Raw genomic sequence first — 13,934 nt, forward strand, 5'->3', positions numbered from 1 at the left:
ATCCAACAACAACAATAATAACTACAACAATAAAACAATAAGGACAACAAAAAGGAATAAATAAATAATTTTTTTTTAAGTGGGGAGTCAGGTGGTAGCGCAGCAGGTTAAGTGCACATGGTGCAAAGCGCAAGGACTGGCACAAGGATTCCAGTTCGAGCCCCCGGCTCCCCACGTGTAGGGGAGTCGCTTCACAAGCTGTGAAGCAGGTCTGCAGGTATCTGTCTTTCACTCCCCCTCTCTGTCTTCCCCTCCTCTCTCGATTTTTCTCTCTTCTATCCAACAATGACATTAATAACAACAACAATAATAACAACAACAACAACAATAAAAAACTAGGGCAACAAAATGAAAAATAAATTATTTATTTATTTATTTATTTTTAAAAAGTGGTCTGGGAGGTGGCTCAGTGGCTATGGAACTAGACTCTCAAGCATGAGATATTGAGTTCAATCCCCTGCAGCACATGTACCAAAGTGATTTCTGGCTCTCTCTCTCTCTCTCTACTCCAATCTTTCTCATTAATAAATAAATAAAGTCTTTAAAGAAAAAGATGTTACCTATTTCAGGGCTCCAAATGTGAAGTCATGTGAATGCTATGTTATGTGAGAAAACTAAAGACATGAGAGTTTTCTATATGTAAAGTATTCAAAAACACATCCCTTCCATAAAAAGTGAAAGCCCTGGGTATCCCTTTGTCTGTGCTTTTTTGGGGAAAAATAAACTTGTCTCACATTTGGGACTGTGGTCAATAATTTTGGTGACTACTGAGTTGTCGTATTCTCTGATATCCATCATAGCCTGAGTGAGTCAGGCAAGCAGACTGGCACTACCTCCCCTTGTAGGAGCAGGGGATCGAGAAAGCACCAGGAGGACTGCTGAGTGACAGACGCTGTGCTCACTCAGCCTGCCAAGCTGGAGAAAGCTGTAGACTTAGGACCTACAAATAATTCTGTTGGCATGTCATCCTTGAACAGAAGTTCTAGAAATATGGTTTCTACCCTATAACATGTTCCCCAAACTTAACTGATTGGGAAGCAGTCCTTAGACTAGTGTCAAAAAGCACTGTCGGGAGTCTGGTGGTAGTGCAGCGGGTTAAGCACATGTGGCACAAAGCTCAAGGACCGGCATAAGGATCCTAGTTCGAGCCCCTGGCTCCCCACCCGCAGGGGGGATGCTTCACAAGCAGTGAAACAGGTCTGCAGGTGTCTGTATTTCTCTCCCCACTCTATCTCCCCCTCCTTTATTAATTTCTCTCTGTCCTATCCATTAAAATAGAAAAGAAAAAAATGGCCACTAGGAGCAGTCGATTCATAGTACTGGCACCGAGCCCCAGCGATAACTATGGACACAATTTTTAAAATACTAAATGCTGGGAGCCGGGCAGTAGTGCAGCGGGTTAAGTGCAGGTGGCACTAAGCGCAAGGACCGGCATGGGGATCCCGGTTCGAGCCCCCGACTCCCCAGTCGCTTCACAGGCGGTGAAGCAGGTCTGCAGGTGTCTGTCTTTCTCTCCTCCTTTCTGTCTTCCCCTCCTCTCTCCATTTCTCTCTGTCCTATCCAACAACGACGACATCAACTACAACAACAATAAAAATTTAAAAAAAGACAACAAGGGCAACAAAAGGGAAGATAAATAAAATTACAAAAAAAAAAAACTAAATGCTGGGAGTCAGGCGGTTAAGCACATGCGGTGCAAAGCGCAAGGACCAGCGTAAGGGTCCCGGTTCGAGCCCTCGGCTCTCCACCTACATGGGAGTCGCTTCACAGGTAGTGAAGCAGGTCTGCAGGTGTCTTTCTCTCTCCCTCTCTGTCTTCCCCTCCTTTCTCCATTTCTCTCTGCCCAACACCAACAATAATAACTACAACAATAAAACAACAAGGGGAACAAAAGGGAATAAATAAATAAATATTTTTTTAAAAATACTAAATGCTGTCTAGGGTCCGGAGACAGACCACTCAGTACAGCACACATTTTACCATGTGCAAGGACCCAGGTTGGAGCCCCTGGCCACCATATGGGAGCATCTGCACAGGGAAGCTTCAAGAGCAGTTAAGCAGTGCTGTGGTGCTGCTCCTTTTCTGCGTCTCTTTTTATTTATTTATTCTTAATACTTTCATATCATTCCCCAGCTTGCTGGACTCCTACTGCTTAAGTAAGGTCTTCTCACAACTTCCCAACAATGATCAGTCTTTTGCTCCTTATTTATTTATTTATTTATTATTGGATAGAGACAGAGAGAGATTGATAGGAGTAGAGGGAGAAAGGCAGAGGGAAAGAGACAGAGAGACACCTGCAGCCTTGTTTCACCACTTGTGAAGCTTTCCTCCTGCAAGTGGGGACCAGGGGCTTAAACCCAGGTCCTTGTGCATTGTAATGTGTGCGCTTAACCAGGTGCACCACCACCTGTCCCTGTCTCTCCTTTTCTGCCTCTTCTTCATCTCTCATCCTCTAAGGGGGCCGGGGAAGTCCTTCAGGAATGGTAGAATCATTCCGATGTGAAGCCCTTCCCCGGCCCCCTTAGAGGATGAGAGATGAAGAAGAGGCAGAAAAGGAGAGACAGGGACAGGTGGTGGTGCACCTGGTTAAGCGCACACATTACAATGCACAAGGACCTGGGTTTAAGCCCCTGGTCCCCACCTGCAGGAGGGTCGCTTCACAAGTGGTGAAGCAGGTCTGCAGGTGTCTATCTTTCTCTCCTCCTCTCTGTCTTCCCCTCCTCTCTCCATTTCTCTCTGTCCTATCCAACAACAATGGCAACAATAATAACTACAACAATAGAACAAGGGCAACAAAAGGGAATAAATAAATATTTATATTTTTAAAAGGGCAACAAGAAGGAAAAAATAGGAACAGTGAATAGGCACCAAGCCCCAGCAATAACCCTGGAGGCAAAAAAAAAAATGCTTCAAGAAGTTTTGTTTTCTCCAAAATAAATAGCTTCAGAAACAGAAGAGGTGACAGGTACTATCAAAGCCAGATGAACAATATGATACTAATTCTAATAAATTACCTGTAAACTGCCAGAAATCATCCTAAGAAACTTAAGAGGGCTTTCAAACCAAGCAATAACATCATCAGTGCTGCAGCTTGAGGTCCCGGGTTCAATCCCTAAAGCCACTATAAGCCAGTGCTAAGCAGTGCTCTGGTATAAAAAGTAAACTAAGGAGTCAGGCGGTAGCGCAGCGGGTTAAGCACACATGGCGCCAAGTGCAAGGACTGGTGTGTAAGGATCCCAGTTTGAGCCCCCCCCCCCCGCTTCCCACCTGCAGGGGAGATACTTCACAGACGGTGAAGCAGTTTTGTGGGTGTCTTTCTCTCCCCTTCTGCCTTCCCCTCCTCTCTCCATTTCTCTCTGTCCTATCCAACGACATCAATAACAATAACAATAACTACGAAACAATTAAAAAGGGCAACAAAAGGGAAAATAAATACAAAAAATAAATTAAATAATGCCACAATGGTGATTTCTGCATTCTGCAAACTTGTCCACCCTTTTCATCTATTCCTTTTTTAAAAAACACTTTTATTACCTTTATTTTTTATTTTCATCTATTCCTTTTTTAACATTTTTATTAACTTTATTTTTTCTTAACCTTCTGCACCACTCACAAAAGCTTTCCCCCTGCAGGTTGGGACCCAAAGCTCAAGCCCAGGTCCCTGTCCACTAGAGCATGTGTGCTCAACCAGGTGCGTCACCACCCAGCCTCCTCATCTATTCCTTTAAGAAGAACGTACCATGAATTACAGTATCCAGTGACAGAAACTCACATATCAATTTTCTATTGCTGAGTAACCAGGTACTATAGACTGGGTGGCTTAAAACAGCATCCATTTATTAGCTGACACTCTCAGAGGCAGAAAGAAGTCCAAGCAAAAGTCCAGCTGGGTTTCATGCTCAGGGTCTCACAAAAGGTGCTGGCAGGGCTGGCTTTCCGTCTGCAGGTGAAGGAGAATTCACTTCTGTGTCCATTCAGATCACTGACAGAGTCCAGTTCCTTTAGCCACAGGTCTGAGGTCCCTGATTCGTTGCCGTCAGCCAGAGATGGTCCTCTGCTCCTGGAGATGGCCTGCATCCTTTGTCAAGTAACACCCTACCCTCCCACAGCCCGTCCTCGAAGTCAGCAGCAGTGCAGGAGCTCCTTTGCATGCCTTGAATCTCTGGCTTTCTCTGTGCTTCAAAGGCATTGGTGAAATGAACTGGGAGCTGGCAGTGGGTAGAGTGCAGGAATTGAAAGCATGCAGCCGAGTTCAGTCCTCTGCACCATGTGTGCCAGAGTGGCGTTCTTGTTCTCTCTCCCTCTCACCAGTTTTTTTTTATTTAAAAAAAATTTAGTATTTTTTTATTTTAATATTTATTAATTTTCCCTTTTGTTGCCCTTGTTGTTTTTCATTGTTGTTGTAGTTATTATTGTTGTTGTTATTGAAGTCATCATTGTTGGATAGGACAGAGAGAAATGGAGAGAGGAGGGGAAGACAGAGAGGGGGAGAGAAAGACAGACACCTGCAGACCTGCTTCACCACCTGTGAAGAGACTCCCCTGCAGGTGGGGAGCCGGGAGTTCGAACGGGGATCCTTGCGCCGGTCCTTGCGCTTTGTGCCACGTGCACTTAACCCACCCGACTCCCAGTAAATTGTTTTAAGGGGTGTGTGGGCCTACCTGAATATTCTTGCCTCAATGTGTATACAACATATGTTTATGTGTATGTACGTATGCATTCACTCATGGAGGTCAACTCTACAGTCCCCTTCCAGTACACGTCTATTTTGGATGCAAAGTGATTGCAGAAAGGTGGGCTTTGGATCTAGGAGCCCCACCTCCAAGGAACTGAGAAAGGCTCCAGAGAGGAGATGAACTAGAGCCAGAGTTCTAATGTGTCCAGGGCAGGGGGGAGGGGGTGGATTTTATCAGTGGTACTAAGTGCCTGGGAAGACAACAGCTAGACAGGTAGCCTAGGCCACTGTTAGGAAGGCACTGAATCTCAGGATGAGTGTTGTGAATGCCATTCCAAAACAGTTACCTACAGTGTGGTCCGGGAGGTGGCGCAGTGATAAAGCTTTGGACTCTCAAGCATGAGGTCCCGAGTTCGATCCACAGCAGCACATGTGCCAGAGTGATGTCTGGTTCTTTCTCTCTCCTCCTATCTTTCTGATAAATAAATAAAATCTTTTAAAAAAAAAGTTACCTAAAAAGTTGGGAACATGTATGCATTCCCACCCAGGGAGGGTCAAGAAAATACTAGAAAGATAACCACCATCCCTCCTTTAAGGGATATGTTTGATAATGTACAAAACAGACTTGTAAAGGACATGGACAAGGACACTAGCACACTGGTGATTTACTGCTGCAAAGGGGTTACTCCCAAAACATCGCTACTAAAAAGGGATATTGATCATCTCACTCTGCTTATGAGGAATCTGGTTATAGTTTGGTGCCTTGATTCTGGCTCAGGATCTCTCATAGGGTTGTGGTCAAAGTATTAGTCACTTTGAAGACTGATCAAGACTGAAGGACAAGCTGACAAGTAAGTGCTAGCTAGCTATTGACAAGAGGCTCAGCTCCTTCCCACATAGCCCTCTCTCTCCATGGGGCTGCTTGAGTGTCCTCACAATATGGTGGCTAACTTAGCCAAGAGTCAATGGTCCAAGTGACTGAGGGCAAGGCCAAATTTCTTAGGGCCTTGCCTCAGATCTAACACTCCATAATCTCTGCACTCTCCTAGTGGTGACCTGAGTGGAGCCTACCCGTGTGGTAGTGGACTATATAGGGTGTGGGTACAGGAAATGAGAATCAGCGGGGGGCCAATTTAAAGGCTAGCTACCCCAGCACTGATAGATGTGTGAACATATACTAGGGAACACATACTCAAAAACATTTTATTCCCAGGACACCTGGACAAGAAAGTTAAAGACTGTGACTACAGTGGCCCACGAGGTGGTACAGTGAATAAAGCACTGGACTTACAAGCATAAAGTCCTGAGTTTGATCCCTGACATCACATATTCACATATGCCAGAAAGATGATCTGGTTCTCTCTTAATAAATCTATAAAAAGAAAAAAAAAAAAACTATGACCAGACTATAGGTCCATGAAGAATTCTGGGCAGTGAAATCAGACCTGAACATTGGACGGTGGCCTGATAGTGGGGTGAGAGGAGAGGGTCAGAGGTGGGTCCTCAAGAATAGGAAGTTGAGTCAGAAGCCGCAGTGCTGACGCCAGTGAGAAACTGAGATCTGATGGTCCAGGAGGTGGCACAGTGGATAAAGTATTGGACTCTCGAGCTGAGGTCATGAGTTCAATTCCCAGCAGCACATGTACCAGGGTGATGTCTGGTTCTTTCTCTCTCTCCTATCTTTCTCATTAATAAATAAAAGGGAATCAGGTAGTAGCGCAGCAGGTTAAGTGCACATGGCATAAAGTGCAAGGACCAGCTTAAGGATCTCAATTCAAGCCCCCGGCTCCCCACCTGCAGGGGGGGTCGCTTCACAGCCAATGAAGCAGGTCTGCAGGTATCCATCTTTCTCTCCCCCCATCCCCGGTCTTCTCATCCTCTCCTGATTTCTCTCTGTCTTATCCAACAACAATAACAAAAATGATAAACAACAAGGGCAACAAAAAAAGGGGGGGAATTACAAGGACTGGCGTTAAGGATCCTGGTTCAAGCCCTGGCTCCCCACCTGCAAGGGGGTCACTTCACAAGTGGTGAAGCAGGTCTACGGGTGTCTTTCTCTCCCCCTCTGTCTTCCCCACTTCTCTCCATTTCTCTCTGTCCTATCTAACGACATCAGTAACAACAACAATAATAACTACAACAACAATAAAAAAAAAAAAAAAACAAGGGCGGGAGTCGGGCGGTAGTGCAGCGGGTTAAGCACAGGTAGCACAAAGCGCAAGGACCGGCTTAAGAATCCTGGTTCAAGCCCCCGGCTCCCCACTTGCAGGGGAGTCACTCACAGGTGGTGAAGCAGATTCGCAGGTGTCTCTCTCTCCCCGTCTTCCCCTCCTCTCTCCATTTCTCTCTGTGTTATCCAATAACGACGACATCAGTAACAACAACAAGGGCAACAAAAGGGAATAAATAAATAAATATTTTTTAAAAAACATGGGCAACAAAAGGGAAAATAAATATATATGTATATGTATATATATATATATATAAAACTTTATTAAAGAAATAAAAAAAATAGCCTCCAGGAGCAGTGGATTTGCAGTGCAGGCACTGAGCCCGAGTGACAACCCCAGAGGCAAAAAAAAAAAAAAAAGATAATAAAAGTACTAAACTGGGGAGTCAGGTGGTAACGCAGCCGGTTAAGCACATGTGGAGCAAAGCGCAAGGACCTGAGGAAGAATCAGGGTTCCAGCCCCCGGTTCCTCACCTGCAGGAGAGCCCTTCATAAGCAGTGAAGTAAGTCTGCAGGTGTCTTTCTCTCCCCCTCTCTGTCTTCCCCTCCTCTCTCTAGTTCTCTCTGTCCTATCTAACAATGGCAACATCAAAAACAACAACAATAATAACTACAACAATAAAACAAGAGCAACAAAAAGGAATAAATAAATATTTTTTAAAAAACTACTAAATTGCAGTGATGCTCGTGTAAGCCTTCCAGGAGTGTGAAGCCCACCAAGCATACATTAAAAAAAAAACAGCGAGAGGGAGTTGGACGCTAGCGCAGCGGGTTAAACACACATGGCACAAAGCACAAGGACCAGCATAAGGATCCCAGTTTGAGCCCCTGGCTCCCCACCTGCAGGGGAGTCACTTCACAGGTGGTGAAGCAGGTCTGCAGGTGTCTATCTTTCTCTCCCCCTCTGTCTTCTCCTCCTCTCTCCATTTCTCTCTGTCCTATCCAACAACGACATCAACAACAATAACTACAACAATAAAACAACAAGGGCAACAAAAGGGAATAAATATTTTTAAAAAGAGAGGGAGATGGGAGTTGGGCGGTAGCACAGCAGGTTAAGCGCAGGTGGCGCAAAGCGCAAGGACCCGCGTAAGGACCCTGGTTCGAGACCCTGGCTCCCCACCTGCAGGGGAATCGCTTCACAGGCAGTGAAGCAGGTCTGCAGGTGTCTTTCTCTCCCCCTCTGTCTTCCCCTCCTCTCTCCATTTCTCTTTGTCCTACCCAACAATGACAACATCAATAACAATAACAGTAATAACTACAACAATAAAACAACAAGGGCAACAAAAGGGAATAAATTTTTTAAATTAAAAAGAGAGAGAGAGAGAAAAGGAGAAATTGAGATTTGCAGCCAGAGAGAAGACTGCATGGGCAGTTCTGCTAAGGAATGGTGTCTGCCAGGCCAATGCTTAGGCCCTGATGGCTGAACGTGTAGTGAGCAAAAGTGAGGGCAAAGGAGTGGGGAATGACAGCACCTGGCCAGGGTCTGGGAGGCTGTTGGAGATGGGCCTGGGGTCTTTAGAGCTTTCACGCTACAGTCACTAGTGGCCATCTTGGATGCAGCCCAGGCTCTGACGACACCAACCAGTGACAACCCAGGGGAAAGCAAGCAGCCCATGACAGATCTACTTGTGGGAGAAGCAGAACTGCCAGTCAGCCAAGCCAGGAAGTAGGAATGACCTTCAGGACCAGTTCTGGACACCACATGCCAGACTCCAAACCAAAAAAGAAATGGAACTCCTATCGGAGTCGGGAAGAAGGAAATGCTTTTTCTCAAGCTAGGGGAGACAGGAGATATAGACAGAAGAGGTTGGCAGAGAGAGACTGTACAAATGCTGAGGAGGAGGCTGTTGGTGCCAGGAATGATGTTAGGAGGTGGAAGGTGAATGCAGCAAGTGTCCAAAGGCTGCTATCAAACCCTGAGCCTATTAGCTTGCACTCAGCTACAAAGTGGACTTTATAATATGTTATATGTTAATATGTTAAATGAGATCAGAGAAAAGCACTTAGCTCAATGTCTTAACACATACAGACGCAGCAAGCTTTTTATTTTTACTCCCAGTACACCAGGACCTCTGAATATGCAGGGAAGAGGGAAGATAAGCTCTGAACAGCAGAGATGTGTCTCCCCCACTTCCTAAATGGTGATCAGCAACTTCCTTGGAGCAGAGAGGGTGCTGGGGTGTTGTCTAAGTTAATACAGCAACATTTCCCCCCTTTCCAGCTGGAAAGTTGTACAGTAGGTAGAGCACTGGACTTGTAAAATGTGGTCCTGAGTTCAACCAGCAGCACTACATGCACCAGAGTGATGCTCCAACCTTTTTCCCTTCTCACTGTCTCTCTTAAGAAATAAAATAAGAGGGAGTTGGGTGGTAGTGCAGCAGGTTAAGTGCACATGGTACAAAGTGCAAGGACCGGCATAAGGACCTGGATTTGAGCCCCAGGCTCCTCACCTGCAGGGGAGTGAAGCAGGTCTGCAGGTGTCTGTCTTTCTTTCTCTCCTTCTCTTTGTCTTCCCCTTCTCTCTCCATTTCTCTTTCCTATACAACAACAACGATATCAATAAAAATAGTAATAATAACCACAACGATGATAAAACAAGGGCAACAAAAAGGAATAAAAAGAGAAAGGAAAGAAAATAAGAAAAAAAATTAATAAACAAGACTATCTGGGGAGATAGCATAATGCAAGACTTTCATGCTTGAGGCTCTTAAATCCTGGGTTCAATCCCCAGCACCACCATAAGCCAGAGCTGAGCTGTGCTCTGGTCTTCCTGATCTTTCTATCTCTCTTATCCAAATAAAATATTTAAAAATAGTGGTTTGGGAGGTGGCGCAGTGGTTAAGCTTTGGACTCTCAAGCACGAGGTCCTGAGTTTGATCCCCGGCAGCACATGTGCCAGAGTGATGTCTGGTTCTTTCTCTCTCCTCCTTTCTCATAAATAAATAAAATATTTAAAAAATATATTTAAAAATAAATAAGACCATTCCCCTACCCTTCTCTGAAGATCTAGGTTCAGGGACGGGCAGTGGCACATGGGATTAAGTACACATAGTACAAAGCGCAAGAACTCAAAGCAAGGGGGAGTCAAGAGGTAGCGCAGCAAGGTAAGTGCAGGTGGCACAGAGCGCCAAGGACCAGCGTAAGGATGCAGTTCGAGCCCCCGGGTCCCCACCTTCAGGGAAGTCACTTCACAGGTGGTGAGGCAGGTCTGCAGGTGTCTATCTTTCTCTCCCTGTCTTCCCCTTCTCTCTTCGTTTCTCTCTGTCCTACCCAACAACGACATCAACAACAATAACAACAACAATAAAACAACAAAGTCAACAAAAGTGAATAAATAAATATTTTTAAAAGATTTTTTAAAAAAGAACTTTCTCAAGCATCCCAGTTCAAGGCCCCTGGTTCCCCATCTACAGGGGGGTCGCTTCACAAGCAGTGAAGCTGGTCTGCAGGTATCTTCCTCTCCCACCTCCCTCTGAATTTCTCTGTCCTATCCAATAAAATGGAAAAAATGGTCACAGAAGCAGTGGATTTGCAGTGCCGGCACTGAGCCTCAGCAATAACCCTGGAGGCAAAAAACAAACAAACAAACCTAGGTCCTGAGTCTCCTCAGCGCTATCCTCTCAGAGTTACAGTCAAACAACCTGCTTGGATGAAACCCCCCCTACCCTTTCCCCCAACTCAAAGGTGGTGACTGTGGGTACTCAGCAGACCTCAAAAAGAAGTCCTTGATTCTGGGGAAATGGCTCCATGGCTCAGCTGGTAAAGCACTGGACTTGTACACCTGAGACTCCCAGTTCAATCCCCAGCACCACATATACCAGATCAGTGCTCTGGTATTCCTCTCATATGAGACTCTCTTACATATAAAATAACATAATAGGGCAGAGAGTAGATGGTTATGCTAAGAGACTCTAATGCCTGAGGCTCCAAAGTCCTAGGTTCAATCCTCCGACCACCTAAACCAGTGCTCTGGTAGCAAAACAAAAAATAAGTAACATAACATAATAAAACGAGGCCCTCTTCAATGAGAGACTGAACAAATGAACAGAGGAATAAAGAGAACACTCAGGACTGACTTTCCAAAGGTTCTCCAGATCTAGGAAAGGCTGAGCATGGTGAGGTTGGGGTGAGGCAGGACTGGTTTAAAGGAGACACACTCTGGGCCAGAAATGAAGCTGAGCAGAAGGGCACAGGCTTCCTATGTGTGAGACTTCAGGTGCAACGCCTGGCACAAAAATAAACAACTTAATAAAGATGTTTTATTAAGTTTTACTTAATAAAGATGAGACAGCCCAGGAGGTGGCATTGCATGTGCTAGAGTGATGCTCCAGTTCTCTCATGCTAATAAATCTTCAATAACAATAATGATGATGATGATATATGGAGCCGGGTGGTGGCACACCTGGTTGCCTCCAGGGTCATTGCTGGGGCTCAGTGCCTGCACTACAAATCCACTGCTCCTGGAGGCCACTTTTTCCATTTTGTTGTCATTGCTAATGTTGTTGTTGGATAGGACAGAGAGAAATCGAGAGAGGAGGGGAGACAGAGAGGGGAAGAGAAAGATAGACACCTGCAGACTTGCTTCACCACTCATGAAGCGACCCCCCTGTAGGTGGGGAGTCAGGGGCTCGAATCAGGATCCTTGCTGGTCCCTGAGCTTCATGCTATGTGCACTTAACCCACTGCGCCACTGCCCGACCCCCTGGATTAAATGTTTTAATTCCAAATGTGTCCAGGTTTTCTTTTAACTTTCAAGTTTACTAAGCACTGAAAATAAATCAAAAGGCCAATGGCAATCACCATCAACAAGCTCTAATGTGTGCTGGGCCATGTGCCAAGGGCTTTACACCTCCCGTTCCTTTTATCCTCACAAGAATCCAACCAAACTGAGCTTCAGAGAAGTTAAGCTTTTTGATCAGGAATAATGACAAGACTATCCTGCTCTTAGCCTCACAGCATGTTCTCTATCGCCCCCTGCCATACTCTCTCCATCAGCTCATAGGGAAACACCCTCTTCCCCTCCTTGCAACAGCCACAAGACTTTAATTCATGTCAGGACTTGCTCTTCGGTTTGTTTGTTTTGTTTTCTTATTTTTTAAATATTTATTTACTTATTCCCTTTTTGTTGCCCTTGTTGTTTTATTGTTGTAGTTATTATTGTTGTTATTCATGTCACCATTGTTGGATAGGACAGAGAGACATGGAGAGAGGAGGGGAAGAAAGAGAAGGGGAGAGAAAGACAGACACCTGCAGACCTGCTTCACCGCCTGTGAAGCGACGCCCCTGCAGGTGGAGAGTAGGGGTCTCGAACCAGGATCCTTACGCCGGTCCTTGCACTTGGCGCTACCTGCACTCAACCCGCTGTGCTACAGCCCAAATCCCTGTTTTGTTTTCCTTTCCTTTCTTTTTTTTTTTGGGGGGGTGTTTTGAAAGAAAGAGAAAGCACTGAAGCTTTGCAGTGGGGATCAGGCCTGAACCTGGGTAGGGCACGGAACAAGGCAGCACAATATCCAAGTGAGCTATTTCGCCAGCCAGGCCTGATTCTCTTCTGCCCCACTCTCTCCTTTTCTTGCTTCATCCCAGTGAAGTGACCTCCGTTTGTCTGCTAACTTCCCAACCATCTTCCCTTGCTGTCACTCTGTACCTGGGGCGCACTCGCTCATCCTCTTCATCCTTAGGACTCAGCTCAGTGCTCCAAGAGGGCTTTCTGACCATTTCCTCAAAACCAACAACACACAGATCCAGTGCCCTGGGAAGTAACACAGTGATCGTAGCTCTGGACTCTCAGCTATGAAGTCCTGAGTATCATATGTGCCAAGGTGATGCTTTGGTTCTGTCTAATGTTACTAAATCATATATATATACATATACATATACATATACATATACATATACATAATATCATGGATTCACCATCTTTTTTTCTTCCTTGTGAATCCTAGTGAGTTTACTTTTTTTTTTTTTCACTCAAATAAAGAAACAGGGAAACATCACCGTACCAGAGACTTCCCAGCCCATATTGACTGCCACATGGTAGAGGTTGAACCTGGGCCACATGCATGGCAAGGTAGGTGCCCAGCCCCAGCACCTTTGTTATTTGTAATTATCTATCTTACTTTCCTTCCTACTGTCTGTTGTCTCCACTGGAAGGACCCCAAGTTCTCTGGGCTTCGCACTCCCAGAATTCCAAACACTGTCAGGCTCAAAGGACCATCTAACTAAGGATCAGCTGATAGGAAAGGAGTCAGGACTTTCACCCACAGTTGTCTGGAACCCAGTGCTCCTATCCATTCAAGCTCACTGTCTTCTCAAGTGGCCAAGGTGGAAAAAAAGCTCCTTATAGCTTTGGAAGGATATACCCCAAACTATTGACATGCTTCCCTCTGTGGAGTGTATGTAATGAGGTGAGGATGGAACTTTCTTATAGCCACATGTGCAACTGCAATTATTTGACTTTTTTTTGTTAAGGTGCATGTGCTGCTCTAGCATATGAATGAGGTGCTTCTGCCCCTTCCTGGTGAGCACTTCTTACCCCCTCAGACCCTGAGCATCACCTGCACACACCTGCCTCAGCTCACAGATTTGTCCCTTCATCCAGTGGTAGAAAACATCCACACAGCCCCCAAACCATCTACTCCTAGTATTGGAGGGAATATATATATATATATATATATATATATATATATATATATATATATATCCATCCCTCTGATGCAGTGTTCCACCACCAGCAAGACATGGAATTGCCTGGAAGGTTTCCTGAACAGCAAATTCTTGGGCCCCATCCCAAGGACTCAGGGGCCTGGCTGGAGCTGGGAAAGTGTCCCCATGCTGGGTGACTGGTTTAAATAGCACACATCCTAAATCTGTCTCTCGGCTTGGATCCTTTCAGGCTGGTGCAGCTATGCTCTTCCCAGAACCCCTGCCTCACCTCAACTCCTTTTTTTTTTTTAATTTTTCTTTTTTGCCTTCTGGAGTCCCTGAATCACAAGCCAAAAAAAAAAAAAAAAAAGGAGGGGGTAGCTC

At 45.4% G+C, this 13,934-nt stretch overlaps 1 long non-coding RNA gene across 1 annotated transcript in view; it reads left to right on the top strand.

The window, feature by feature from the left end:
* Positions 1-2,219: 2,219 nt before the first annotated feature.
* Positions 2,220-13,934, top strand: part of LOC132542047 (uncharacterized) — a 111,537-nt gene continuing 99,822 nt past the window's right edge. Inside the window, exon 1 of the long non-coding RNA XR_009553188.1 lies at positions 2,220-2,367. This is a non-coding gene — a long non-coding RNA (uncharacterized LOC132542047). The remainder of the gene's footprint in view (positions 2,368-13,934) is intronic.

Source organism: Erinaceus europaeus, chromosome 12 (genome assembly GCF_950295315.1).
Source record: "Erinaceus europaeus chromosome 12, mEriEur2.1, whole genome shotgun sequence".
Taxonomy (NCBI): Eukaryota; Metazoa; Chordata; class Mammalia; order Eulipotyphla; family Erinaceidae; genus Erinaceus; species Erinaceus europaeus.